General features: G+C 35.2%; 1 pseudogene; it reads right to left on the bottom strand.

Annotated features, from left to right (window-relative positions):
- Positions 1 to 953: 953 nt before the first annotated feature.
- LOC117800843 lies at positions 954 to 1,904 on the bottom strand (annotated as a pseudogene).
- Positions 1,905 to 5,711: the final 3,807 nt, after the last annotated feature.

Raw genomic sequence — 5,711 nt, 5'->3', positions numbered from 1 at the left:
ACACTACACCAAAAACTAATGATGTACTATATGTTGGCTAATTGAATTTAAATTAAAAAATATAAAAATAAAATTTGAGAAGCAACCAAAAAAAAACCCACTTAAAATCTTCATCAACATTAATAAATCCCCTAACAGTTCCTAGAGTTCAGGGTAGAGATCCAGAGGTCCTTCGGGCCCAGGTTGCTGTTGATTGTATGTTTATCATTGATTCATAGAGCATTAACATAGATCCAAAGAGCTCCATGTTTTGTCCAAATGCAGACTGTGCATAGCTACTTATAGCATAGACTAAAAACTTAGTGTTTTCAGAGGAAACTGAAATGATCTTAACTGATCATAGAAAGACCATTAAGTGAAAGATTTGAAATGCAAGCTCCTATGATGTATAATTCATTGTAAAACATTATTAGTTATTGGAAAACAACATGGGATAGGCATAATTGATGTTAGGGAAAGGATTTCATAATTTAAGAATCTCCACTTAAGACTACACACTTAAATTGGTGGAATGGCTATCTTCTGGTTGGGAAAATTCAGTTTCACATTCTTAAATATTATTCATCTATATAGCTTTTTCAGTAATATAGATTAGGAAACTCTCAAGATCAGGAAAAGTGTCTAAATATATGCTCACCAAAGAATCAGGTATTCCTTTTTTTCCCCTATCATTTTCATATTTATCTACAACTAAAGCAGTGAAAGTATTGATACTGTCCACATATAGTCATTCTGTTATTTTATTTCCAGAACCAGTGATCATGATATATTTTTCCATATTTTTTGATATTTAGCTTTTGCTTAGGTGATACCTGGGAAGGGACTAGTTAATATCCATTAGATATTCTCTATATCATCTTCATCACTTACACCATAGTTGAGATATGGCACAAGAACACATTGAAATATTTATAGACAGAGCATCAATTTGAGGAATTTGAAGGAATTGTGTCTTAATAAAGGGAATTCCTCACTAATGGAATTTCAGAAATTTTCTTGGGCATCAGATAATAGGTCATAATCTTCCTCATGGCAGCCTTCATATCCCTTCTCCTTAGTATGTAAATAATGGGGTTTAGAATGGGGGTGAAAACAGTGTAAAATATGGCAAGCAGTTTATCCACAGGGTAAGTGGTAAAGGGCCACACAGATAAAGATGGAAGGTCCAAAGAACAATATTACTATGGTGATATGGGCAGCCAGTGTAGAAAACGCCTTGGCCCTTGCAGCAGAAGACTTAAACCCGACAGTGACAAGAATAATGATGTAAGAGCCAACCAAGAGAGAGAACGTACTTAGGACAAGGATTCCACTATTGACTACAATTAGTATTTCAGGCAGGCAAGTTTGGTCACTCGAGGAAGGTCACAAAAAAAGCTGCCTACTACATTGGGTCCACAAAAAGGCAGGCTCATGGTAAATGATAACTGGCTTAATATGTGCACCAAGCCCACAGCCCAAGAGACCATTACGAGGACAGTGCACGTCCTTTGACTCATGATGACTACATAGTGTAGGGGTTTACATATAGCTACGTATCTGTCGTAGGCCCTGGAGACGAGTACTACCATCTCTCCTCCAGTAAAACGGTGAATGAAGAATATCTGGGCAATGCAGCCATTGAAGGAGATGGTCTTATGTTCACTCAGAAAATCTGCAATCATCTTAGGGGTAGCAAAAGAAGCCTAACAGATGTCCACAAAGGAGAGATTTCCTAGGAGGAAGTACATGGGGGAGTGTAGGCTGTTGTCAGAAGTTACTGTGACGATAATGAGAAGGTTTCCCAGCACAATGACCACATATAACACAGAGAAGAAAACAAAAAAGAAAAGCTGGAACTCCTGAGAACTAGAGAGTCCCAGCAATACAAATTCAGACACCACTGAAGAATTGACCATATCCATGGATCCAGGTTGCAGTCTGTCTCTGTAACAATCCTAAGGGAGGGGACATAGGAAGGGATCAGAATTCTGAACCACAGACTTTTTAATGCACAGGGTTCTGAGATCCCAGATATAATGTGTATTTGCTGAATAAGAAATGTTGAAGAGATCATGATAATGTATCTGGAGAGTAGGAAGGAGCTTAGGACAATGTCTAAATAACACTAAATAATTTTGTCTTCTCCTTAGAATCCCTTGAGTTTTGGATAGTCTTAATAATCTGTTACACAGTAGGAAACAAGCTTATCCATGAGCTTACTCATGATTACAAGGCAAGAGGAGTAACTTAAAACCAGCTCCATAGGCTTTGTAGATTAGCAAAAATAATTTACATCTGTTGTTCTTGTAGTCATTCTTTGTAGATTAGCAAAAATAATTTACATCTGTTGTTCTTGTAGTCATTTTCCATCATTAATTGTGGCTTAACATTTATCGTGTGATGTAAAGTCACACTGATTGTTTGACTTTAGACTACTTTTTCTGAGCTTTAATTCCACATTTCAAAAAGATGAGAGGTTGAAAAAATGCCTACTTTACAGAAGGCTTTGAAGTTTAAAAATGTTAGTTTATGACATTCTTCTATCAGAGTAATTCTAACACAATAGATGTTCTTAATATGTTAAATACCCCCATATTAACAAAACTTTACCTTACTGATATTGCAGGAATCATACACAATTTAGACAATTCCTACTAAAGAGAAACTGTTAGATATTAACTGGGTCTGTAGTTAAACAACCCAGTCTGTCAGTGATTCATGTGTATAATTTCTTAAAATACATATTATAACTTTACCTTAATTACCTAAAACTCATTTCTGCTTGTTTATTTAAGAACAGTACCTAAATTTTCTTTATACATTTTCTTTGCAGATCAGATTTAGGTTTAGGCCAGAAAATTGTTAAGAGAATAGATCCCTAAAGTTTGCATCACAAGGAGAATTTTTTTCTTTATCTTTTTATTGTATCTGTATTAGGTGTTGGTATTAACTAAAGCCATGGTGATAATTATTTCAAAATATATGTAAATCAAACCATCGTGCTGTATACCTTAAACATATACATTGATGTATGTCAGTTATTTCTCACTAAAACTGAAAAAAATTAGATTTAGGCCAACTTATGCTTCCCTGCTTTATCATTGTCAATGGCCTTATTAATACATCTTTATAACTGATGAAAGAATAGTTGTTGTGGGGGTTTGGGATAAAGAGATAAAAATGATTGAGTTATAAATGTCTCATGCTCCTAAAAATACATTTTGCGGGGAATCAGAATAATTCTTAATAATCCTAAAAAGTAATCCTGCATTTCGTTATATTTTCCTATAAGGATGCAGCCCAACTAGACAAGCTTTCAGGAAGTTCTATTTTAGGAAACCATACTAGTTCTGACAATTAATTTGTAGTAAGGAATCTGAATGTGATGTAATCTTAACCCCATGTAAGGTCACAAATATCTTTCACTGCCTATTTCATACATGAAGGCAGTCTTCCTAAGTCCCTAGGATACACCCCTAGTCTTTCATTTTTTCCCAGCAGCTTTATTGAGTTATAATTGACAAATAAAACAATGTGATTTTTTGGTGTTTTTTTTTAATAATTTTTCATTATGTTAGTCACCATATAATACGTCCTTAGTTTCTGATGTGATGTTTTGATATACATATACATTGTGCAATGCTTACAACAATCAAGCTAAATAACATATCCATTACCTCACATGGTTTCCTTCCTTCTTCCCCTCCCTCCCTCCTTCCCTCCCTTCCTCCTTTCCTTCCTTCCTTCCCTCCTTCCTCTGGTGGGAAAAACTAAGATCCACTCTCTTAGCAAATTTCAAGTATGTAATATGGTATTATTAGCTGAAGTCACCATGCTATACACTAGATCTGCAGAACTTATTCATCTTGCATCCTAAACTTTGTATCCTTTGATCAACAGCCATTCATTTAGGTGGATGTTGAAGGGGAGCAGAATGTACCATCCCAAAATATACCACTTAGCATATTGATTATTTTGAATTAAAGCCACTTGAGAAACAGCAGTGCAAGAAGAACCCTCTGAGTCTCCTTTGTTCCCCTGAAAGCTGGAGATAAATCTGTCAGGTGAAAGGTAGCCTCCCTGTCCCAAGAGGGTAGAAGGCATTCTTATCACCAGATGTGGGGAGTTTAGGGCTGAGAAGGCTATATAAACAACTATTATTACTTCTTCACTAATTTAATACCTCATGCCCAAACATCTTTATCGTGTCAGTTTTTCACAAACTTATTGTTTCTTTGTCTAAAAGGTATAAAACATTCCTGCTTTGGTCACTTCTTTGAGTGTCATATTTTCTTATGGGTTTCCTGTGCAAACAAAATTAAATTCCCTTTTCTCCTGTTAACTATCCTATGTCAATTTAATTATTAGATATTCTAAAGAACCTAGAAGGGACAAAGGAAAAACTAAGAAGTGTCCACCCCAACAATGCAATTACATTTCATACAGGGAAGCCATCAAGTACAGAACCATTTCATGTTNACATTCCATACAGGGAATCCATCAAGTACAGAACCATTTCATGTTCTCACTGGACTGTTCAGAAAAACACATTTAGTCCACATTTTAGATACACCTTTTGTGGACTCTGGAGTCAGAGTAAAAAATAAAGATGATTCATCAAAATTAAGTGAATTCATTAGCAATAATGAATCAGTATTTACTATAATGGTGTAGAAGAGAGGAATAATTGAAAAGCTTCTGAAATATACTGTAGATTATATTATTTCCTTATCCTGTGTGTGATTCTTTTTGTTTCCCCATTTCTAAAATAAAGTTGTTCTTCCTCAGGTTTATGGATTTGTTATGTAAAATGAACTCTACCTAATGAAAATGTTTATTGTATAGATATATATAAATTAACAATTGAGGTAGATTTTTTAGTGAGTGATAAATAATAATTTTAAAACATGAAAAAGAATGGAAAAGAAAGCTTGGATTTGTTGAAACCCTGCTGGCAGCATCAGTTGAGTTAGATGTTGATGTTTCTGTTTTATCACATAATCTGTACAACAGACCTGAGGGGAAGGCATTATTATTCCATAGCTACAGAGGAGAACACCAAGGATCAGATAAATTTAGTAATCTCCAAGCAATTTATGTAAATTAATTGAATTTCCCCATAATATTACATGGTAAACAAAATCCTGTTTTGCAGTAAGAAATCAGAGTAACAGAGAGGATTAGTAACCTCTCTAGAGTTATATACCTGAAAGTCAATGAACTAGAACTTGAACCCAGACCTTTGACTTCAGGGCTAGCTCTCCCTGAGGCTACATTCTGTAGTTTTAGATCTGAATGATGTGAAACCCATACCATCTACACTATTCATTTATAATTGAATAGTCCTCAGTATATGCTCTTGGTTCTCATCTTTCCACCAATTATGAAGTATTGGTTCCTCATTTAAGCCAGGCTTCTCAACGTGGGCACTATGGAAGTTTGGGGTTGGATAATTCTCTTAGGAAGAAGTCTGGTGCACTGTAAAATGTTTAGGAGTTTCCCTGGTCTTCCCCACTAGATGCCAATAGTACTTACTTCCTGTTGTGATGATCAAAATATATCTAAGACACTGCAAAGTATCAGGGAGGGCAGGGGTCACCTTGAGTTTAGAATCACTGAGTTAAGCCATCTTTAGCTTGCATTTTTAGTCACTCCCACTGTCGTTTAATTTGCATCTACTGACAAAGGATTCAGTCTGACTCCTTCCAGAAATAAGCCAAAAAAAAAAA

This window comes from Ailuropoda melanoleuca, unplaced genomic scaffold (genome assembly GCF_002007445.2).
Source record: "Ailuropoda melanoleuca isolate Jingjing unplaced genomic scaffold, ASM200744v2 unplaced-scaffold8390, whole genome shotgun sequence".
NCBI classification, from domain to species: domain Eukaryota; kingdom Metazoa; phylum Chordata; class Mammalia; order Carnivora; family Ursidae; genus Ailuropoda; species Ailuropoda melanoleuca.
Note: the sequence above shows the minus strand (reverse complement) of the source record. Positions and strands in the feature narration are given on the sequence as shown.